This window comes from Manduca sexta, chromosome 17 (genome assembly GCF_014839805.1).
Source record: "Manduca sexta isolate Smith_Timp_Sample1 chromosome 17, JHU_Msex_v1.0, whole genome shotgun sequence".
In the NCBI taxonomy this organism is placed as follows: domain Eukaryota; kingdom Metazoa; phylum Arthropoda; class Insecta; order Lepidoptera; family Sphingidae; genus Manduca; species Manduca sexta.
Window position 1 is genome coordinate 2,494,447 of NC_051131.1, and position 25,589 is coordinate 2,520,035.

Below are 25,589 nucleotides of genomic sequence, written 5' to 3' on the forward strand. Positions count from 1 at the left end.
TCGGTAAAAACTGCATTCAATTCTATGCACTATTTTCTGCGTGATTTGTGTACAAACATACCGAGAGGCAAAAATTTAATGCTTTTGTTTTGGTTTATGTTGCTCTAATAAACACACCTATATCAGTTTTTCTTCACTATCGATAATGTTCAAACGTCGGCCTGTTACAATTTTATTATAATATGTAAAGATTTTTTTTTATATTATATTTATGTTGCTCACAGCTCCGCTCGCCTGATTGATCTCTCCCGAATAAAAAGCCCCACATATATTTTGATGAGTTATGTTAACGATACTATGTTAATCTAAGACACGGTCTATCTGTGTACCACATTTCATCCTAATCCAATTAGTAGTTTATCTCTTCACTTCTAAAACGGAGGAACTATCTGCATTATGTAAGTCAAAATTAGTAGGGTAGGGCGGGGCAAAAAGGTCCAATTTCACTTCTAGCACTTACATTGTGAAAATCAAACCTACTACAACAAAACAAACAACACATATGAAACAAACAATTATCGAACTATGTTTGGCTCAATTCTTGGTTGATTCATCATTATAGAAATATATATTTTTACTGTTTTTCTAGACATTGTCATCTGTCTCTTTTGCCCCATAGTAGGGGTAAAAAGGGACAGCGAGGAGGCAAAAAGGTCCAATATTACGTTCTTAATTTTAAAGGGTTTAATGAAATAATAACTACATATAATTTAATGGAAATCAAAAGTATATTTGTTTTTTCAAAAAAACAAAAATAACAGTGAGGTTATCATTATTACAAAAAAAGATATAATCTCTTCATTGAAGTACAGTTAAATTTAATCAGTCTTAATCAAATAACAATATTTTTTTTGGAAAATATAAAGTCTTATTTATCAATTCTAACCATCTTAACACTTTAATTAATATTCAGTCTCAGTTGAAGAACAAAATTAAACAAATCAGCACTTAAAATTTTAGAATATTAAACATAGATATTTAAACTCTTATAAAACAACATACGTAGAACTAAATTTGCTGCACGTTGCATCAATTCCGCAGATTTTGTGCCACGGTCTGTTTTTCTTTTATAGTTCCGCATACTAAAACAAATAAGAAAGATTTTATAACCAATTTGTAAATGATGTGTATAACCAATTTGAAATGAAGGTCCAACCGGACCTTTTTACCCCAACCGCGTGTGAGTATTTATAGAGGTTATACAAAAAAAAACATTCAGTCTAACTTAAAAATGACTATAAACATTTAAAAACAATTAAATAACGTATAATAAAAAACTATTTCCAGGCATCGTTAACTTAAAAACAGTCCTTGAAACCAAAACTATTCAAAATGAAAAAAAAAACTTACGTCAAAATTTGGACACGCGATCGTGTATCTCCCGCAAGCGACGTCGCCCGACGGCCAGCGATAGCGCGTTCCTCCCCCCGCGCCCGCATCTTTACACTTGTATCATTAGCAACAACGATACGTCACTTGTTTTTGAGATATTTGTGGTGGACCTTTTTACCCGCGGACCTTTAAGCCCCGTCCTACCCTACACTAGGTTTTGCTCACAGCTCAGAATAAAAATATCTGTTAGCCATATGTAGACGAAACCTGTTCAAACCTTTATTATACTAAAGACCTCATGTCTTTCTACTAATAAGCAGAGACTCGTGTTAATTAATAAGGAAAATTAATGTCCTCTTCCATCTGCTCTTTTACCACTCTAATATCAGCTTAACTATTTTCATATATCTTACCAAACAATCGGGTTAATGATTGGTCGCCTAATGACAACCAAATCTGGGCAAAACGTGTGAAAAACTATACTCAAATTGTAACTGGGCAAATTGATATATTACTGACATTAACGCCAATTAACATAATGATATGTAAATCGTAAGTCGTTATAATTACTATTGACTTAATTAGTAGCGGCGATAGCTTAGTTGTGAGTGGAACGGTCTGCTGATACTAATGTCCGCAAGTTCAAAACCTAAGGGCATATACCTCGGAGTTTTCTAGAGTTATGTGGGTATTCTTTGTGAATTATGATTTGTTTTAACGGCGAAAACACTGTAAGGAAACATGCATACCTAAGAAGTTTTCTGTAACAATTTTGAGGGTATCTGAAGTCTGCCCATCCGCACTAGACCAGCGCGGTGGAATAAGGCCTAATCCCTCTCAGTTGTAGAGGAGGCCCATGCCTTGGCTGATATAATTATTATTATTAATTAGGTACAGTTCGTGCATTAGCGTATATAATGCGGTTTCTGGTTCAGAATGGTCATAGTGAGTTACTAATTAGTTTATAATTAGATAGAATTCGTTGCTCGCGACTCCGCTCGTTTACATGTATCGGTATTAAAGTTATACCGTGCATATCGACGGATGCAAAGTGAAAAAAGTTAACGACAACTTTGAGATTTTTTTATTATTGCAGTAACTAACTAAAAATATCATGTTCTACAGCATGGTAAAAACAAAAATCAAAATGTCGCGCCATTTCTAGTACTTTTGTCAAGTAAAAGACGATATGTACTCATATTTTGTAAAATTGCACGATGTGACTACGGTAAACTACCGCTGGCCGTTATGACGCGGGACGCGCGGGGAGCGCGCCGTCATTCGTACTGAGCTATCAGTCAAAAAGAGGTCTGCGCAATTATGCTCTAAAGTTGATGTATTTTCAATTGATCACAGTCACAAACTAATTTTAATACATAGTGACTGTTGCAGTTATTGTCTATACTAAAATTTATTAACAACTGTAATATCTCGTAAATTAAACATAATTAGAAGAAAATAAATATACATGTAGATGCCATATGAAATAATGAAGCGGTAATGAAAATTTCAACAAATTTAGTTTAAAATAAACAAAATGGGAGCATTTTTTCTTATTATACGCTCTCCTGAAAACTAGCTGTTTTGTATATAACTCTTTTTACTTTGCACCCGTCGATATATCCAGAATAAAGTTAACTTATATGTCAATCCAGGATTGGTCTATAGTCAAATTGCATTCAACGCCAATTTAGCGAATTATGTTTATTTTTGTAATGAGTATGAAGATGTTTGAGGATTTGTTATAAGTAAAAGAAAAACAGCTGAATGGACCTGGGCAAAATTTGGCAAGCAGATAAATCATGTCCTTCCATAGAAGCTAATTTCATCAAGAACGAGCGTACAATTAATCCAGAAAAGTCATTTCATGCGGACGGAATAACGAGCAATACTTAGTATAGGTACTCACAAACTAAATTTACGTAAGGTATCCAATTGAGATCCTCTATTTTCTTCAGTTAACAGAACCCGTCTCTATTTGTATTCAAAAGACGGCGCCAACTCGGACTGTGTGATAAGATTTATAACTTGCACAAAAAGCACTAGAAATCAACGGGCGTAGCAAGAGATTGATGACTCCGCGGAAACGGAGCGCGATGTCAAGGGAGGGAATCTTTTATACGAGGGGCGGAGTGGGGAGGCAGTCGCGACCGCATTATTTATATTTGTTAAAAAGATTTTATTAGATCGGCCTGTATATAGGCTCCGCGCACATGATTTCAATAAGATTCCCAGAACACAAAACAAAATAGTGCCACTGTCAATGTCTGGAATACTGTAAATATTAGAACGATAATATCTAAACATTTTGTTGTCGATTCTCCATTACTTTGGCAAATTTTGTGGTCGAACCGGCAGGGACACAGAGAGGGTTTAGTGACAGTGTTCTAAAGGCACTTTGGTAGAGAACTCTAAAATAACAATTACATTTACGGACTTCGCACTGGCGTAACAACTTGAAGCAAAAACGTGAGCTCAAGACGTCGCGCGCACGTGCAGGCTCCATTAATCTGCCGCTGAGTGATGAACCAGGCCTCGCTGGCACCCTGCGTATACAGATATAATATATATCCACTACGACTCGCTCCCAAGATTGTTCCCCAATACTCTGATAGGGTTAACAAGCAAGTACACTATCATCGATTTACATTTTCTAGCTTTTTTGTAACCTCGTCAGAGTAAAAAGACTGAAGTAGTATCACCCACAAATAATGTAGCGACTGACTGATTTTTTTATCACTACATTATACAGGAGTTATCACTTGGGATCTAACATTGCCTGTTTGTATGTTAAAATTATTAACAAAACAACAGCATACAGCAACTATATAGATTAAAAAGTCCAAAAACCTCTTGATATATTTTACGGCGTCTAGACGACTTCGACTTGAGCGAATAGTAAAGTTTTACGATGATTTCGCACCTGCCAGCCCTGCGCGATGCGCGTCCCCACGTGGCTGGACGTGATTAACCGTCACACGTTGTCTGTTTGCTATCCGGTTTCTGACCTGTGCCCCCTGACCGCCGCCGGTGTGTACTCACTTTATTGAACGCAAGAAAACTGTTGGACATGAATAGACAACAATGATAGCGCCAGTCATTCCTTTCTTTTTATTTTCATGGGGAAGCTTTAAAATTTTGTTATAAAAAAGTCATTTAGTCTTTATAATAGGATAACCTACAGAGTTACTGAGTCGATTGTATGTATTATTTCCTTTTAGTATTGACCTGGGCCTTGATATTTTAAAGTCTTAACTTTCTTGTAGTTACCCGATACAAGATCTTATTATATCTTAATACGGAATAAAGTAATTAGGTTTACCTACTTAAATAATAATTTGTAGTGTCTTGAAGTGATTATAATAAAAAATAATCTGATAATTTTAATATATCTTAATAAAAATGCGACTCAGTGGAGATATAAGACAAAATTCAATTTCTGGGAAAAATACCAAAAGTGGAACAATAGAGATAGCTCTAAATACCTTTCCGCTCGGCAAACCAAACCAGAAACAAACGCGACTATTCCGCCGTAACGCCATCCAACTCCTGTAAGCCGCAATCGACAGCACACATTTTATGACACCGAACCTCTGGGAACACCGAGCTCTGTTCAACAACGCAACAGATCGAAAAGAAAGGGATTGGAAATAATTATCCACTTCTTCAGGCAAAGGCCGACAGAAATTATTTAAGATTTTCTTAGAGACGGGTCCACATATGACTGAAGATCTAGCAAAACAGGTCGACATAAATAATTCTACCGAGGGGGGTACGTAACATCTCTTATTACTCACTATGTTAGTTATACTATAGTTGAGATTTCTTCGAGTGCACTAAGCTATGTTTAAATAATTTGACTACAAATTCATCAGTAAAAGAAACCTGAACAACGAAGTCATGAAAGTAGCTTTTGCATTTCCTAATATGATGCAAGGAATAATAAGATTCCCGCGGTGCGTATTTCAACGCGAGTAACTGAATCATGCTGTAGTACAGAGAAGAAAGGTCACAAGCTCCTGTGACAAATGGAATGTTTTTTTCTGTATTTCCTAATGCAATTGCTCGTGTTCTCAACATAAAAGACAAAAGAGTGCTTTTAAAAGAGTGTAGAACACATGTACGTGGCAGGTTTTGTTTTTGCAGTTGTGCAAAATAGCTGTTTGTTCGTCGGTGATTTTCTTCCTACAGTAAAAGCCTGCTCAAGTATGGACTATATGTGTTGCTAGGGTAGGTAGAAAAAACTGCGCAGTAGCCGAAAAACATTATATAAATATTTATAAATTACCCATTTGTCTAATTATATTGCGAAATAGTAATACTAGGTATATCCTAATCCGGTTTAAAGGATGTTGCGCCCTATGTTATGAGATTAGGCATTATAAGATTTAATCTATTCTTTAGTTGACATGTATAGAACGGCCGATAAGCCGGATGTAAAACGAAACGAGGGTTATATTTCCACACTGATACAAGTGTTTGTGTGATCCGTGAATATTTCTTTTGAATTTATGTGTTGTAGACCAAAATATTCTTAGTAATTGCTGAGTCTCATGACACCTACCTATGATTGGTAAGTCAAACTATCCATTTAATATTAATTAAAAGGTTTGTAGAAAATCGGTGATTTCCAAAAAATATTTTGCGCTAAATGAATAGTCTGAACCAACGTTGAGTAAGCACTAAGCAGTAAGGCATAGTGAGTGTTAACAAGCAGGTAGCCAGACCGCTAACCTTGTTTCCCTTTATTTAAGTGGACGATAAAGCATAATTATACTTTTAAGAGTTTAGGCAGCGCTCAGTTTACGACTCGCCTTTCATTAACGAACTTTACTCTCATAATAAAGTTTTACGAGCACTTGGCGAGCATGTCAGTGGCGCGCGCGCCGTCACCCGCCGTCCTTGATGCCTGACACCTTGTGACGTTATGTGACGTCTGACAACGTCAGACAATGCGGCGCGAGGAAAACTCCGCGATCACCTGACTACTTAAATAACTGAATAATAACAAACCATTTTGTCTGCATCTTTTATACATTTATATATTGTGTCAGTTGCTATTCGGTTATTGAATATATAAGGACCTCGCCGGCACCACTAGCCAAAATATAGTAATTCACCAACTAAATCGGTTATTCTCGGTCCTAGAGCCGCCACTGCGATATGGGCGAGTGTGGCTCGTTTAGTGCGCTCTTTATGTCGGTCCCCGATTATCCATAAATATAACATTTTACACATCTGCACGGGAACAGTCGCGCCGACGGTTTGCGCGCGATTGTTTGTAACGCATACATCATAAATGTTAACTTTACTGCCGGACTGTTAAAACGACATCATGTTAAGTATTTGTATTGTTATTCTGGCTTTATATTAAGGTCATGCCTTTATCGTTTAAGGTAAAAAAAAAAACAAGAGAATTAAACCCGATATTTTCTGTATCGTCGTATCGATAACAAACATTTTGAAGTGTATTTTAGAAGGTTTATACATAATAGGTACTTTTTTTATAGCCGAGGGTAAAACACGTGAAAGGGTCCTTAAAGTAAGTAAAAACCGCCGCGTATAAAAACTCAAACTGTCAAAGACATTATGGGAAACAGGTATTTTCGGGACTTCTCCCGAACACAAAGGTAAAGTTGTACGTCAAATCTGATTTGCATGTACTATTTGCCTGGCTGACCTGGTAAAATAGCCAATAGCCAAGCCCATTCATACATACAAAACAACACTATAGCTTTATAACACAGCTATATATGTATATAGCCGTATGAAAGAACTGTAGAACTCAAAGGCCATTACTTCTCAATACCTCTACAATTTGGAAACCAATCTGTGTATATCGCGGAGTTTATATACGTTTCGAAATTGCCGTGTTGAAACCAGTGCCATCCGACCGCAACTCCAAACTGATAGTTATGACATCGGAACTGGGGTTTACGAGGGTCGCACGCCGTTACTACTGCTACAACTGTATCACATTTTAATTGAGATCGAGTGATATAAACTAGTTTTAGTAGATTTGTGGCCAATTATTATGGATAATGATTTATTATTGGGTTGTGGTGACGGGTTGAAATAGAATGTACGTTATTTTAAGTTTCGCGACGTGCCTTTTGCAATTGGATGATAAACGTCTGCCTATAAATAGTAACAATATTAGGAACTACGGTAAAATGTATGTGACTCAGTAAGCATGACTGTGCGAAACGTAACATTGCCACTTCATGCCGCTTTTCTAGAAGAACCTTCATGCTGTTGACTAATAGCCTCCCTCTTACACAATCTAATAACTATGTATAGCATAGGAACGTCATTATGATGCCTTTCAGAAACCTAGAGCTCGGCATGCAAACACTGTGGACAGTGACGTTGATGTGTTTCAAATGCGCGGTAATTGACGGCGCCGGGCGGGCGCGAGACGGATGCGACGCGATACCTCTGTTTGCAGAACGCCTGTGTTTAAAAAAAACGAGTCGCTGTTTATATTGTCGACTCTGTATGTAAGAGTCAGCACGTGGTGTTTGTATATTTTTTTGTATAATTGAAGATATGAGAGAATAGCTTGGTTGATAGTTAGAAAGGCACTCCAGACACCGTAGCAACACCACCTAGGCAATAAAAAAGTACCGTTTTAATCTTACTGCCCTGCAATCGTCTTTATAAGTAGTCATTGTTGATTCTAATAATCATAGTATTTATACAGGTTATGTAATCATGTCCTGAAGATTGGAAGACAACAATGCCTAACATATCAGCAATAGATTACAGTCTTAATAACACTGAAAACTGTGGTGTTCTATGTGATAAATTATTCTTTATCTTACCGGAAAACGGTTTTAATTAGATAATACGATGTATAAAGACATAAGTAAATAGAGATGGTAAGATAACGAGAACAAAGCGTAAAAGTACAAAGGCACGTTCCAGCAACACTGTCGAAACCAAGTCTTCCATAATTAAGGAAATTGACAAGTAAAGTGTTCTCTCGGGACCTTATTCTGTGAGCAGTAGAGACTAAATTAGTTTATTCAAGTTGACAAAACGTAAACAAGGAAGAATTTAAACTGAACGGTAATGTTTAAGTTCCAAACACCTTGATCAGAATTTTGGTGGAAAATTGTTCAAATTAGATTACAATTTTGTTTTACTTTCTTATTATCGTTGAAAGTTGGTTATTTTGGAATAAATTGGTAAAATTTTTAAAGATATTTGAGTATTTTCGTTAATATCGACGTCCGTTTGATATAACTCGAGTATTTTCGCTCCTTGTTAAAACTTAGTCAAATATTTAAAAGGATATAAGATAGATATTTTGCCTTCAATATTTTCGCCGAAGTCAAATGAGATTTTTCTTTGTAAGGACGACGGTTCACGAATCAGAATTTTACACAAAATGCAATAAGGTAGCCAGCCGTCTCCAATAATTTGAAAATCAGATGATAATAATAATATAATAATAATATCAGCCCTGTATTATATACTTGCCCACTGCTGAGCTCGGGCCTCCTCTACTACTGAGAGGGATTAGGCCTTAGTCCACCACGCTGGCCTATTGCGGATTGGTAGACTTCACACACCTTCGAAATTCCTATAGAGAACTTCTCAGATGTGCAGGCTTCCTCACGATGTTTTCCTTCACCGTTAAAGCGAACGATAAAATTCACAAAGAATACACACATGATTTTTTAGAAAAGTTAAAGGTGTGTGCCTTGGGATTCATCTTGGCAGTCCGTTCCACACCCAACTAGGCTATCGCCGCTGTATGGGGATTATGACTTGTATATTTATCATCCTCAAATAGATATATTCATATAATTTGATTGCACTTATTACTACTTTTATATTATGTTATTTTTACGTTCTTAAAATAACAATAATACTGTATAAACGTAACTGGATATTAGCAGTATCCTCGCCCGTCCCAAAAGTGCAAAGACACGTAATTCCGCTATTGTGAATGTTTTCCTCGAGCGGTCCCGGCTGTGGGTCAGTACATTCGGGGCAGACTCCAATATGTCGGGGCTAAGTCCGGGGCAATAATTCGAACGTGTTCGCTGACCACGCACAATGTACGGTACTGTACGTACTGGAATATGTGTCGGTTTGAAGAACATTGGAGCAGGTAATGGCTATTAAGACTTAATTCATCAGCTAATGGATGATGCGCGCAGTCAGTACCATGATGACTTGCAACTCTAACTATTAAGGTGAGTAGTACGCAGTCATTATTAGTCTTAGCTTGCTTGGTTTGTAATTCAATTGAAATAGGATGCTATATTCTATTTAATGTGATCAAATAAAACCATCCCTAATGTAGTGTTAACCGTAATCAGATGGCTCCTCTCTTTAATTACTTTCTCTTACGAAGGGATTTGTCAACAACACTTAAAACTTAAGCGCGATTTAATCACAGAACTAGGAAGCACAATCGGATTATTTCTAATCTTATTTACTGAAACCGCTTGATCAACTTTATCAAAGTTTTTGCAGTAAAAAGTTCCTACGTGGAATACTTTAAGCCTGTAATTCCGGAATTTCAGTAGACGGCTTAAACTTAGGTCGGAGTCCAGCGCGGCAAGTTTCAAACTTGCGGTTCAACTTGCAATTTGTCATTTGGATTGATTATGTGTATACACCTGCTTTTTCTCGCGACTATACCTGTAAAGTATTTTATCAAGTAATTTTCTGAAATAAAAAATATAATCTGTGTAGAGACCCGGAAATAAAATACTGCAGTTTTTTTTTACGTTCGACACATAATATATTACGTTTTACGATATCCTAAATTCCTGGTATTAGAACACGATAATGCTTTGATACTGTTGTTAAGCGTCAGTTTCATACATACAAAAATGTCAAACGGATTCTCTTGCGCTTCATTAAAATCGGACCAAAAATGAATTTAAATAACTCGCGTTTTCAATTTCTTAAAATACCTCCCAAAAAGGAAAGCATTATGCTTATTCTCATAAAATGATTATAATTTGACAACCCTAAAGTTGTCATCGTAAATAATCGTGCATGGGGTTGGAAGGATTGTAATTTACATAAAGTGAGAACCCTGACGCCAGGCTACTTTACGACAAAACGTTAAATACACTCGTATTGCGCGTACAAACAAAGAAATGATTCGTTTTTAATGTAGGTTCTTTATGACGTCAAATGTACGCATTCTACACATTTTTCGCATAACTGTGATTATGCGATAAGATAGGGTACAGAAATATCTTTACAATACATTCTAATATATTTTTTCTGCCGCGTGAAAGTGATTGCACTATTTCTGAATATAAACACTGCGTGTCATTTTCAATCATAAAACACTTCTTGGCAATTTAGTGCAATAATACTCTGCTTAATCGAATAATTTAAATGATCGATTATAATTTGCTTTAAACAGGACCAAAAAATACTTCCGATTTTTTAGCATCAGATGACGGTACTTAGTAAGACGAACCCTACATGCCCGTCAGGTAGAAATATATTAACAAAGAAAAACTTAGAAGTATATTAATGAAACAAATTACTCAAAATCCAGTAATATAATACCAACAAACATTTCCTAAGGTAACATTTAAAAGTTCCCCACCGACACAAAGAGCGAGTGGTGCTCATTTGTATGATTGGTGTTATACGAGTATTACGTGTGTAATACTGTATTACACGTGTAATCACTCTACGGGTGGGTAATTAAGTTTCCAAACAAAGATGGATTACGTTATAAATTGGATATATTCAAGTTCGGATCAAGTCGAATATATTGATTGACGAGGGTATCTTTATTAAAGCAGATGAGAAATTAAGTTGACTGATGGTACGTGATCTTAATTGCTCAAATACACATGTACTAAGAGATTGTGATTGCAATACGAAGGGAATGAGAATCAGGAATGTTAAGTGTTGTACATATATAGCATAACGCCTTTTTTTCTTTTCAACGGCAGGGCAGAATGAAACAGAACCACATTTCACCAGATATGTTAAGTCGAATGTAATAGGGTACTAGCCTAGTGCCATATCGGGCACAATATCAACCTGTACTATTACAATATCAATGAATATCAGATTGACTTATCCGGGATTCGAACCCGAAATCACGTACCGCGTGCGTAATACAACTACGCCACCGAGGCAGTAATTGTTGTACCTTTATTCATTTGAATGTCGGAAATACAATAGTTATGTTTTACGCCACGTGTATTTATTAACAAAGCTCAGCGCTCGCCATCTTGCAAAAGCTCATAATTGTTATTTCATCTTTACGACATCTTTCATTACACATGACCGTACAATATCACAATATCTTCACTAGGGCTATCTTATCACAACAGTAATAATTCATCGGACCTCTACTTTATATTCAGCTTGCAAGTAATAACATAACAAATGGAATTCTAGGAACCAACCGAAGGGGCGTGAACTGAACACTGGAATATTACTTACGCTAACAAAGTGTGGTTAACATTAGCAAAGTAGGGTTGTCCCATGTAAAAAACATTTTTTGGCCAGCTCAATTGTGAACTCTATCTGGACGTCACTGCACTTATTATCACATGCAGTCAAGTCATTTGCCGTGCCAGTGTCAAATAATCTAAGTGACTGTATCTGATTGCTGCAGAGTATAACTATCAGCTAGTGAGAGATTATTTATTAATCGATGATCGCCACAATTGTGCCGGCCTGTCTAATTGCTCCCTATTACTCTGCTAAAGGAACGTAATGTTATAGGTAAGGACCATGCCAGCAACTTTAACGGCCTCATAATGCAGCGAAAGTAAGAACTTTCTTTATTAGAATAAGGAAGAAAGAAATTATTTTTACAATCAATACATCGGGAACGCGTATGTCTTTTCGGGACAGTTATTCAACTTTCATACTTGCTTCGATAACAATTACCAACTAATCAAAAAAGATTAACAATTTTACATTTAAATTAATAGTATTCCAACCTCTGGGAGTGTATACATGAAAAGCAAATATGCTATTCAAGAGTTATACAAACGGACTTCATATTAAGGTTTTAAAACACACGTGGAACATATTAAAGACATGTGTTACGGATTGCGCCGATGAGAAGGCTACTCACGGGAACTTCGCATAATAACCGAAACGCAGATTTTTCCTATTATGTCCTACTTTTATTTGAGAATTATAATTGGTATTTTGTCATAAATCAATTTTCAGTTTCATGCGGTTTGTTTTGCGTAGATAAGCCTACGTTCAGCAGTTGACGACGACGGACTGATTGATTCATTGAAGCAAACCTTATATTCTGCTATTACATGTAAGTATAAATAATTATAATAACACTTCCTTTTCTCATAAATACTACATTTCCGTTCCTTGCAATTTTAAGACATTTTACTTTTGTAAAAGCTGCCAGCCCTACCGCCAGGGGTCAGGCTCTCCTGGAAATGTGTCTAGACTGCGCCGCGTCTAACTTTCACTTTATTTAGGAACATTTAACTGTTGAGCTCTTAAGTTTAAACACTTGGCTCTGAATCTTTTGTTTAGGTTTTGAATGATCGCGCAGTTATCGCCCCCGTACCAGACTAAAGTATTGAAAAAAGGACTTAAACTGTTTAGCATTAAGTATCATATACATTCCATCGGGATTTGAGTTTTGAATTGGCTGATACATTATAATGCTTTAAAATAATGTACTGTATACCACATAGCTTAAGTCTGTGTTTCATTATTCTACTTGGAGCCGAATTGAAGCCATGGCAATATGTCTACGTCAAACTCTAATCTCTACTCGTACGCAAGAGATTTAGATGTTACTTAGTTTCCACTTAATTTAATGGAAATATATTTAACATATTATTTTCAGATTCTTCTTAGAAAATAATCGTTAACTGTGTCATGTGAGCATTATGACTCTTAATATTTTTGAAACAAAATTGAGGTGCCTTATAATTTCGTATTTTACCTCCTAATGTACTAATAAGATGAAACTACATCGTTTGCATTACGCAGCCTACTGTTAGCAAAAAGACAAGAACTAAAAGTTTTAATAAGCTCGCAGTAAAATTAATTATATGTTGTTTTTTCCAAACGCGCGTTGATATCGCTTGGTTAGACATATTTTTCCATCTGATAATTCTTATGCTTTATCTGATTACACTGAATTATAAGTTGAAAATTGTTTTGAGGCTCGGTACGTAAGTTCGAGGCTCGTTGGGCAGATAGATAACCAAAACAAACGCGGATTACGTTACCGAACAAACACCCGGTTACTTTTTAATTACACATGTTCAGATAACGCTATCATTCCCCGCGCTGATAACTCTCGGCTCATATTACAACGCCCAAAAATATAATTATCAAAAACTTAAGTTACTTACTGGGCACTGCGGACCGGGACTACCTCTCAAGCAGTAAAACACTGTTAGATATACTTAAGTCAATGAACCACATAGACATCCACAGAACAGAATTGGCCAAACGAATGCGCTCTCGAGTCGAGTAAAGTTTGCGGTGGTCCACACCCGAAGCGCACACGTCCTGTCGGTGCGAGCGCCGCGCGCTTACTGACCGTACTAGGTAGCGCTTGGTCCCGTCATCTACACCTATACAGTGTACCCGATGAATGACTCGTAGCTCGTAGCGGGACCGTAGCGGGTTCCGCCTACGGACTCCGTAGCCATAGCGATATTAGGCTTGCTGTAGGCCGACTTTATCTATTTTTAATAGGGCTTGCACATAGTATAAACAAACTGATACACATAATTTTCTCATAAAGTCTTCGTATAACAGCAGGAATTTTGTACAACACATAATATTGTAAACCTTATGTCTCATGATAATTGCACGAGACAAATACAAATTCTTATAAAAAATACTTCACTGATGTAATTTATTAGGCAGTCTACACGTTCCACATTGTAGGCATAAAGCTGAGAGACATCCTTCGCCCCGAGTTATGCATACATTTATTAAAGTAGGGTGGAGTAGCTTTTTGTTCAATAAAGTTTCATTGTGGCTTTCGCTACTTGTTATCTGTATATTTCAGGCAGTCTGTGGTGGATGTTAGTAACTTTCAGTACATTTTGTTCATAACAACATTATGTCTACTGAAATTATTTTGAGTTTTACAGCTCCCGTGGTCTTAAGATTTAATGAACCGGTTGTAGGAGGAGATGACCCAGGTTCATATTTACTGTTTTAGGATTAGGTATTGCGGCGACTCCAACGTTACCTCATGATGCACACGTTGATCGTGACTTTAAAGTAAGCAATAAAGTATGTTTTTTTTATTTTTTTATCCAAAAGGGTTGCTGAGATGTTGATTATAAATCCTGTACCGGACACACGGCTAATTCTCTAAATTCTTCTTCAAAGAAGGAATAAGCATTTGCCCGCTATATATTACATGATGTAAGTAAATGTCTCTATATGATTAAATAAAAATACTTCCTTAGCTCATTATTTGTCTCCCGCATTTGTTATGGAGGGAAGAGAAAAAATACATGTCAACTTTACTCCTCGATTTGATTAACTTCGTTGCTGGTTGGTACTGACTAGTGCGTCCAAAGACTCGTGGAGCTTCACTGCTCGATGTCATAGAGTGCGTGTCACTACCAATCCTGGTTTACGGCAGGTACAGTGGCAGGTCTAAGAGCAGGATAGTCTCTCCTACCTATCACATTACAATAGAAATAAAGTGGGCGAACCTTTGTTGCAAAAGTGTTTTAACGCTTCGTCTATGCTTTAGTATTCTTTACCGTAAGAACCTTGAAAGTTAATATTATAATTGTAATTGTAGTACAACTAAGTCGGCAGATATAAATCATTTGTTGTAAAGCTGAAACTTCTTGCCTTTAACAACTCCGCGAGAAGGTATTTTAAATAATTAACATAATTTCATATTGTTCTAGATTTTGTTCGCAACAGCTTAAAAGCCTCCGCGATTGAATATCACTGGTGTAGTTCACAACCCTCCGGGGTAAAAACATGCAGATATGGTAATCCGACATCCGTCTTTTATGTGGGCTAAATTTCAAACAAACACATATAGCGATTAATGTATTTATCGCTCAAAACCATTGAAACATTCATAAATCACATTTATTATATTAAAACCAGATTAAGGAGTATGAAGTAGAAAAAATCTCAGGAACTCTCAACAGACTCTAAATCCAATTCAGTTACAAAAACTGATATTTACCTAATTTCATTAGGGTAGAGTGGCTCTACTTACAGCGTCCATTAAAGCTGATGAAAGGAATTAGAATTCTTATCGGCGTAGCGCGAGATCAAAGACGCGTCGGATTGAGTTACCAACGTTTCTTTACAAAAATTCGCGTTTTGCTACAGATCGCGGCTCATTCATATAAATATTCATTTCGCCTTTATGCATAAAATATAGCTAGTCTGAAATGCCCACGCACGCCCATACTCGCCTGTATATCGAGGAAGCATTGAATACACTTCTTTACCTCAAGATGATGTTTAATATATATGATTGTAATTTTTAAGTTATACATAACTATATTAACCACATGAATTATTATTAAGAATAAAAAAAAAATTATATTATGTCGATCAATAAAGTGTTCCTATTTTATTCTTGTAAGTTTTCTAGAAATATAGAAACTCTTTAAAACCCTCAAGCCCTTGTTAGCTTCTGGCTTCCGGTTATAAAATTCTTAGGAGCTTCTAAGTACTGCCTCAAAGATCTATAACCTTCCAAGTAAAGCCTGCACTTACAATGTTTGTTATAATAATATTTGAAAACACAGTACAAACAACCACAAGGTCCGTTGCGAAGCGAATGCGTACCCAGCCTTCAAATTAAAGGCCATACATTCGATACGGTTGGTATTATTCTGAGGAAGAAATTACACGCGCGTGGAACGGTGAGCCAATTCTTTCTATTATATTATTATGATAGTATTACGGGAAGTACATTTTACTATTAAGAATGTCTCAAACAGCCAAAATAATTCCACTTAATATGTGACTGTTGTATAAACGTCACCGCGACTCTCCCACTTTGCATCTCGTAAATAAATATAAACAAAATGTACGACGCTCGGACGGACATTAAATGTGCGAATGGCGGCGGTCACTCAGCGAATAATTATAGACACGCCACATTCATATCTCCACTAGTGAAAATATAATTCAAATTTGTTTAATGGCAAACTATAAATAACAATTAAGCCTTGCTCAAATTCGTACAGGAGAAATGCGGTAACAGAGCAGTATTTAAAATTGGGTATTTTTATTCACTTTCAATGTTTTATAAAAACTTAAATCGGATATTTTATTATGTTTCAATATTTTTTAATATAAAATTAATTTCATTCTTACGCTCTACAAACCTTCACCTTAATAATAGAAATTATAATTTATATTTATTACTATAACCACACATATTATCCTCTTTATAATTAATATTTATATAACTATTTGTTTCAGTTAACAAGATTAAGACTATTAAAGCATGAGCTGTAATAAAAACAAAAAACACACTATACATTCGTTTAAAGTAGTCACACGCGGCTATCACTCTAACTTCAGTAAATAAATAAATCATTTGAGTTCTTTATAAAATGTCACGGTCCGCCTCCGCCCCGTGTCTGTCGGCTGTGTGGCCATAGCGTTATAAAATGTAGAGACCACACGCACTAGCCAATTTTTTGTAATTTCTAGTGCTTTGTTAGTAAATAAATATTTGACCAATATACACAGTAAATAAAATAATATTAAGGAAATTGCTACCCGATGACGCGTGCCTATTTTAAATGAAATGATTAATTTGAATCCGTAAAATGTTATATATTATTTAGGGAGAGTCTTTATGGGTAGGTTGATACCGAAGTAATGGTCCAATTAGCTGTATCTACCAACCTACACATAATATAACCTTTTACTTAAAACAATTGGATACTACCTACCTTTATAAAAATCATTCCACACGCGGAAGAATGGAGCTTCTACACTTGACTAGAATAATTATTTACACCGAATATTATGAAAAATTTGCATTAGATACGTTAAGATGCATAGTCTGGCGAAATGTATACCTTACTTAATCCAGTGACTTTTGTATTATAATAGTAATAAAATGGAAAACAAATATTGAATACTTTATGAATAAATCACATACAAATTTTCTGCACACAAAATCTAAATTAGCGCATCTGTAAGAACACAGAACCAAATAATAAGATTTAATCATTTATTTTCACCCAAGAAGCCTATCCACCATTTAGACTCTGAATTCTAGTGTTTAGATATATCGGAGTGTTTAGGTACAAAGCCAAGTTGGGGTGCTAGGTCAGGAAACCTCTTCGTTGGTGCACCCTGGACAACGGCGCGTCGATCAGACCGATCAAGCTGATCTGCGCGCCGGCGAATATCCTGACAAATGTGCTGGTTGACGGTCGTCGCCTCTTGCGATGGCCGCCATGTCGACAGTGCAGAGAGATTGGCCCATCTCGGGCGGCCCCCGGTTTTGTCCCGGAGGTGTCGACGGGCTCGGTGTGCGCTCACCCCGCCCCGAGCAGGCAGTGGGGGGGGGGGGACTCTCTCTCCCATTGTCGCCGTCGCAGATCGTTATCTGGTGTGGAGGTCTGTGGATATGTCTCGCGCTCCCGCTGGACCGAGGGTCTTGGCTTAACCGCCCGGACCGCGAGGAAGAAAACCTCTATAAAAAATCACCCCGAATCCCAAGCGGCGGCGCACCGCGAGGGGATGCATGGCCGATGGGTAGTTCGGTCTCGAGTGCGACCCCCGCCAGAGTACCGGCCATCACTCTGTGCGGGTTACGCTAGGCTTACCCAGGTACAGGGGGCTCTGCCTGGGCGGACCACCCTTTCCCCCATACTCGTGGGAACAAAAATGGAATGTTCAAATTTTAAAAACCCTTACATACTTTGACGAGGTTGCCTACCCCGGTTCCGTCTGGGGAGGCGGAGTTCGACGGGCGAAAGCCCGGAGATGGTGAAGATTTGCAGGAGGCAAAGGGCGCTCAGCACAAAGAAGTTGTGGCCGATGAGATCGGGCCCATACATATAGATATTGATTCGGAGTCGAGCGGCAGTGTCTCCTCTGTCCGGAGCGGGAGGCTCTGGAGGAGACAATCCCGCTCAAAGAATAGTCTGTATCACTCTGCACGAGTGATACAGACGAGCCGGTACCCAAGGCGCAGACCACCGACGGCCGAGGGAGGGGGCGTCCTCCCACGGTCGGTAAGTACGTAGGCCTCAAAAATGCGCACGCGACCGACTCAAGCGCGAGGAGGCCCGCCAAAAGGCTGAGGAGGAGCTAGAAAACCGGCTCAAATTCGTGAAGTCGCCGATGCCTCCGCGTTTGGATGAAGAAGAGGACCGCCCCGTCACAAAGGAGGACTTAAAACAGTGCGAGCATGTGATGCGCTCCATTGTCTGCAAGTCGGGCAACCGAAAGGGAACGTCCCAGAAAGCTTTAAACTGGGTGACCAACAAAATCACCCAGTACATACAACAGCCGGAGTCCGCCGTCATAAATCGCCTCGAGAGTGAATCGAAGAAGTGGCAAGAGCACAGTGCCCGCCTCGAGGCGAATATGAAAACGCTGCAGGAGGAGAATGCTGCTCTCAAAAGACGCCTCGAAGAGCTGGAAGCGTCCACCAAAGGGCCGTCAACGGAGGAGATGCTGGCTATGGTGGAAGCCAGGGTCCAGGCCAGGTTAGAGTCGGCCCTGATGGGGCCAGCCCAGAGGCCCAACTTGGCCCACGAAAGGAAGGCCGCCTCGGGGGACACAGCTCCCAGTGACAGGAGGAATAGTCGGAGGTCCTCCCCCGCCAAAATCCAGGAGGGAGAAAGGGAAAGGAGTAGGGAAGAAAACAGCTCCCGCTCAGTCCCTCCCCGCCCCAGTACCCGGACCCTCCAGCGCGCCGCCACAGGCTGTCGCGGGTCCTTTTACGGCCCCGGCGACTGCGACAGTACCGCCCGAAAAGAGGAAACCCGAGAGGAAGAAGGCGACGACGACGGCGCCCAAGCCGAAGGCCCAAAAGGGCAGGAAAAATGGCCCTCCGGCACAACCCGCTCCGGAGCCCCGCCCGCTGCCGCCGGCACCGGCCTCCATGGACACGCCGTGGGTCGTGGTAGCCAAGAAAAACACCAAGAAGAAGGGGAAGACCGCTGCAACACCAGCGGCAAGCACGCAGCCGCCGCAATCTACACGTCGGGCGGAGCCGAAACTGCGACCACCACGCTCTGCGGCCGTAGTGATATCCTTGACGCCGGCGGCAGTAGCGAAAGGCCTTACCTACAAGGGCATCCTCATGGACGCACAGAGTCGTGTAGACTTCACCGGCCTGGACATCACCAGGCTAAGGCCGAAGTTCGCGGCCACGGGCGCCCCGATGTATCAGGTGCCCGGGGCCAATTCGGAGAAGGCCGACTCCCTCGCCGCGAGGCTGAGGGAGTGTTTCGGTGGGTCGGAGGACGTGAAGATATCCCGGCCCACCAAAACCGTCGAGCTGCGACTGTCCGAATTGGACTATACCGCAACACCTGAGACGGTCGCAGCAGCCCTCGCCAAGGCCGGTGAGTGTCCGCCAGAATTAATAAAGGTCGGGCAAATTCGTCCCGATCGTTCGGGAGTAGGATCGGCGTGGGTCCGCATGCCGATTAAGGCGGCCCAAAAAGTCAGGGGGGCGGGCCGCATACTCATAGGCTGGACCGCGGCTCGGGTGACTGTACTGGAGTCGCGGCCAATGCGGTGTTTCCGGTGCCTGGAGAGCGGGCATGTCCGGGAGCGCTGCAACTGCGCAGTAGACCGCAGCGATCTCTGTTATCGCTACGGTCAGGCGGGCCACAAAGCCCGGGAATGCAAAGCCCCAGCGAACTGCGCAGTCTGCGCGGCCGCCGGCAGGCCCGCCAGGCACCGGCTCGGGGGGAAGGCATGCACTGCCCCCTCCCGTCGCAACCGGCGCCGCCCCCAGCAAAGGAGTGTCGCTGCGGCTGAGGTCCCAGGCGCAGGCGGCGAGCCCACCGCAAACAGTGGCAGTGGCCGAGATGGAAGTGGAGGAAATCGCCCATAAATAATGGACTTCAAGTTCCTCCAGGCGAACATAAACCACTGCGCCCGCGCCCAGGACCTGTTGTCCCAAAGCCTGGCGCAGTGGTCGGTGAACGTGGCCGTGGTCGCCGAACCGTATTTTGTCCCGCCCCGAGACAACTGGGTAGGGGACATCGACGGGTTGGTGGTCATCATCACCCAGGGTGCCGCTGGCTCCCCGCCCTTCGCAAAAGTCGAGAAGGGCCAGGGATGCGTCGCGGCTCTGTTAGGGGACTTGTGGATAGTAGGAGTTTATTTCTCCCCCAACAGACCCCTGGCCGAGTTCGAATCTTTCCTCGTTCGGCTGGGGGCCCTGATTGAGCAGGGCCAACCTCACCCGGCGATCGTCGCCGGCGACTTCAACGCGAAGTCCGCGGTCTGGGGTTCGCCGGCGACCGACGCTCGCGGTAGGGTCCTGGAGGAATGGGCGATTTCCGTCGGCCTGGCCGTCCTGAACAGGGGGTCGGTGGACACGTGCGTGCGGCACAACGGCGGGTCTATTGTGGATTTGTCGTTTGGGAGTCCCGCCGTCGCACGTCGTGTCCAGGGCTGGAGAGTCCTCGTGGGCGTGGAGACGTTGTCGGACCATCATTATATTAGGTTCGACGTCTCCGCGTCCCCGAGTATCCGGCCCAATAGTGTAGGTGGACCGAGTGCCCCTCGACAGGACGGCCCGCGGTGGGCGTTAAGGCGCCTCGACAAGGAGGCCCTAGAGCTGGCCGCTCTGGCAGTGTCATGGCTCCCCGAGCCGGAGGGTCCGGTTCGGGTTGAGCAGGAGGCGGAGTGGTTCGGGGTGGCAATGTCGGATATTTGCGACGCCGCCATGCCCCGGGCACTCCGTCGTCCTCCGCGGCGGGAGGTGTACTGGTGGTCGGCGGAGCTAGCGCAGTTGCGCGCGTCTTGTGTGGCTGCGCGCCGCCGATTCGCCAGGCATCGCCGCCGCCGCATTCGTAGTAGTGACCATGAAGACCAGGAGCGGCAGCTCTACGGCCTCTATAAGGAGGCGAAGAGAGCGCTGCGGGTGGCCATTCATAGGGCCAAGGTCGCGGCACGTAGGGAGTTTCTGGAGACTCTCGACGCGGACCCGTGGGGGCGCCCATACAAACTAGTGATGAACAAACTTCGTTCGGCGGCGCCCCCACTGTCGGAGAGTCTCAGGCCGGATCTTTTGGCTAAGGTAGTCGCGACCTTGTTCCCGGCCACCGAGGTAACCACTCCTCCACCGATGGCGCCACCGGAAGTGGCGTCATCGTCGTCATCGGCAGGGGATATTCCAGAGGTTTCGCCCGCGGAAATGCGGGCGGCAGTGTTTCGGCTGCGGGGCAAAAACACCGCCCCGGGTCTCGACGGCATCCCCGGGAAAGCCTGGGTGCTAGCCCTCGAGCACTTGGGGCCGCGGCTCCGCAGCCTATTCTCCGCTTGCATGGTGCAGGGCGTCTTCCCGGCGCGTTGGAAAAGAAGAAGAAAGGGAGGAAGGAAGGGAGACCCGCAGAGTCGCCGTCGGCCTACCGGCCCATCGTGCTGCTCGACGAGGTCGCCAAACTTTTTGAGCGCATTCTACACACGCGCCTCGTCGAGCACCTCGAGAGGGTCGGTCCCAACTTGGCCGACAATCAGTTTGGTTTTCGGGGTGGACGCTCTACCGTCCACGCGATTCTGCGGGTCAAGTCGCAGGCGGAGGAAGCAGTGGCCAGGGGTAAAATAGTGATTGCTGTTTCCCTAGACATTTCCAATGCGTTTAATTCGCTCCCCTGGCCATGTATTAATGAAGCACTGCGGTACCACGCGGTGCCGCCCTATCTAAGGCGTCTGGTGCACGCGTACCTTTCTGACAGGTACGTGATGTATCCGGGCGCCGACGGGTGGCACCGGAGAGCGATGTCGTGCGGTGTCCCACAGGGGTCGGTTCTAGGCCCTCTCTTGTGGAACATCGGGTACGACTGGGTGCTCCGTGGTGCCAATCTCAGGGGCGTCGGCGTGACGTGCTATGCGGACGACACGCTAGTCACGGCCGCGTCCAAGACCTTCCAGGACGCCGCGATTCTGGCGGCGGTGGGCGCCGGCCACGTAGTGAGCCGAATTAGGCGTTTGGGTTTGAAGGTGGCCCTCGAAAAGACCGAAGCCATTTGTTTCCACGGGCCTCGGCGGGGGCCACCGGCCGGTGCCCACATCGTGGTTGAGGGGGTGCGGATTCCCATCGGCAAAACGATGAAATATTTAGGTTTAATTTTGGATAGCCGATGGGACTTCCGCGCCCATTTCGAGAAGTTGAGGACGAAGTTGTCCAGGGTGGCGGCACGGGCTCGTGCGGTCCATGGCGTTGTACGGCAGCCCGGTCTGGGCTGACGCCCTAGGGAGGCGTTCTGTCGCCCTCCTGCGGGGCCCGCAGCGGGTCATTGCGCAGCGGGCCATACGGGCGTACCGCACGGTCTCGTACGAGGCGGCTTGTCTTTTGGCCGGATTCCTGCCCTGGGATCTGAACGCCAAAGCTCTCTCCGACACATTTCATTGGAGGGAGGAGGAGTTCAGGAACGGGCAGCGTCCGGCCCTGAAGGAGGTGGAGGCCAAAAGGGCCTCCTTACGGCGAGCCGCCGTGGAGGAGTGGCGTCTCAGGCTGGAGGCCCCGTCAGCGGGGCTTCGGGCCGTTGCGGCAGTGCGTCCTGTCTTTGCACAGTGGCTAGACAGGCGCCACGGCGCGGCAACATTTAGATTGACACAGGTGCTCACCGGGCATGGGTGCTTCGGGGAGTACCTGTGTCAGATAGTAGGAACGGAGATTAGCGCCGTGTGTCACCATTGTGACAACTGCCCGCGGGATACGGCCCAACATACGTTGGAGTCCTGCCCAGCCTGGGACGATGAGCGCAGCGCTCTCGTTTCAGTCGTCGGAGGAGATCTCTCGCTGCCGGCCGTAGTTGCTTCCATGGTCGGCAGCCCGGAGGCCTGGCGTGCGGTGGCCCACTTCTGCGAGGTGGTCCTCTCGCAGAAGGAGAGTGCCGAGAGGGATAGAGAGAGGGAGGATCCCTCCCGCCGTCAGAGGAGACGTAGGAGGCGCCGGGTGGACGACTGACCGGCGTCTCCGGCCCTGTGGAATGGGGGCGTATGGAGAATTCCACCACGGTATCCCCTGCCTGTCGTAAGAGGCGACTAATAGGGGCCACGAAGGGGGTCGCCGGCGGGCAGCAGGGGGCTGTCCGCCCTAGTGCATTTTTGTGCATTTTTGCACATCTTTCGGTTGACCCCCGGGATGGACAGCAGTGTGCTGTTGGCCTCACACTGCCGTAGACGCCGAGGGCGTCCTTCGGTGCGCGGGGGCTTCTGAGCCCCCCCCCCAATAGGAGACGGGCCGCAAGGCGGCACCGCGCAGGGGCGGCTGCGGTCGCAGACTAGACACTTCAACGTCAGAGGAAGCCCGCAGCCGTCCCTAATGCGCCGAAGAGGGCCACCGCGGAGCTTTAGCTGGTAGGCCGTGCATAGGTTAAGTTGTATATAGGATTAGGGACTCGGCCCGGCGGTCGCCCGAAGGTCACCATCAAATCCGGGCGGCTCAACGCCGGACCGTAAGGCACGGTTACCCCAGCATAACTGCTCAGTCGCCCCCCACGAAGGCTGGGCGGTAGTAATAAGGCACTTTCTCCGCGAAAACAAAAAAAAAAAGGTACAAAGCCAAGTTCCCGCTCGACCACCCTAAGGGTGAAAATAACTTGGCAAAAATGTTTTACTACGTTTGGGAGGTGGGGCTTGGGATCAATTGCATAGATCGATATTAGTCGTTGGCCTGCTGGCTACTTGCAATGACATTACGTAACACCACTGAACCGCTGCTGAGTGTATAATAGAAAACTAAATTAAAATAGATGCGCGCACGTCTATGCTATGACGATAATTCCTATACTTGTAAGATGCATATCGTCGGCTTAAAGAATGTAATAACAAAAGTTTTATAGTTTGGAGACAATCGCGATTTACAGTGTTTTTATTGTTGAATTTTTGGCATTATCTATTAATAAATGAGAAACGACATTACGTTAGTTATTTTATATTATATTATGTGTCTGATTACCTTCTTTTTATGTTTTAACAAACCAAAATTTATGTTGTATTCAAAAAATATTAATTTTAAACCAATTTCTGTCATATATTTTGTCACAACTGTATTTTGTAAGTAAATTATGATTAGCTACTTTTTTAAGCCGTTTTGTTTTAGTTTTTGGTCTCTTTGAACCCATAGTCTATAATTACTTTATTAAATAAATTTAATGGCTGCATATTATGATTGAATTTTGAATCGTAAAAATAAAACAGTTCAGTTTATTCAATTCGTTCAGTTTTTTCGATTCATATTATAATCATAAATCATAGTTAATAGATTTCATTATTTGAATTATTATGTTGTTTAATTTCAAAAACTTAGACGATAACATTTTATTCCAATCTCTGTATTTACAAATATGTAATAATAATAATAATAATAATAACCCCCCCAAGGGATCACCTTGTCGCGGTGGGGGGGCTTACGGGTACTGGGTACCCTGGCTTCTGCAATGGTTTAACATCTTACCACTCACAATATACACCTATACACCTATCCAACCAACGATCCCAAACCCACTCTGTGGAGAAAAATATGGAGAGTCAAACTAAAAGATATAATTTGCGGCCGCTGCCCGGGGGTCGCCGGGGCGCGGAGCCACCGCTGGATGCCTCAGTATGCGAACCGTTGGCGACGGGGGACTGAACAGGCGGGTTCCCCTCGAAAAATGTACTACAGCCGACTCATCATCATCTTCACCTCCATCCATTTCACCCTCTGACCGTTCACTCTTTTCAAACATCCCATCACCATCATCAACTCATAGCTTATTCCGATCTCCTAATTCATCACCATCTTCAAGTTATTCAACCAGATCAAAACGGTCAACAACTGTTGTGCAGGAAGCATACGCCGCCAATCCTGTACCCACTGCTGGCCCGTCATATTGTGTGCGAAAAAAATGGACTGAAGACATGAACCGATATATATGGCACACATACTTAACAATCACAAAGTGTGAGACAGTCCTGATGAATAATTACCTTGAACCGCTTCATTATCAATTTGATCATAAATACCCAGAAATGCAAGTATCTCGACAACGTGTAGGCGACCAAAGGCGAGCAATCTTAAGAAGAAAATTATTATCGAAGGGAAGTAAGCGAAC

At 42.8% G+C, this 25,589-nt stretch overlaps 1 protein-coding gene across 1 annotated transcript in view; it reads right to left on the reverse strand.

The window, feature by feature from the left end:
• LOC115450076 (somatostatin receptor type 2) overlaps window positions 1-13,853 on the reverse strand; it is a 144,841-nt gene extending 130,988 nt beyond the window's left edge. The window contains exon 1 of the mRNA XM_030178050.2: window positions 13,680-13,853. The gene's annotated coding sequence lies outside the window, so the exon portion shown is untranslated. The remainder of the gene's footprint in view (window positions 1-13,679) is intronic.
• Between the last annotated feature and the right edge of the window lie 11,736 nt (window positions 13,854-25,589).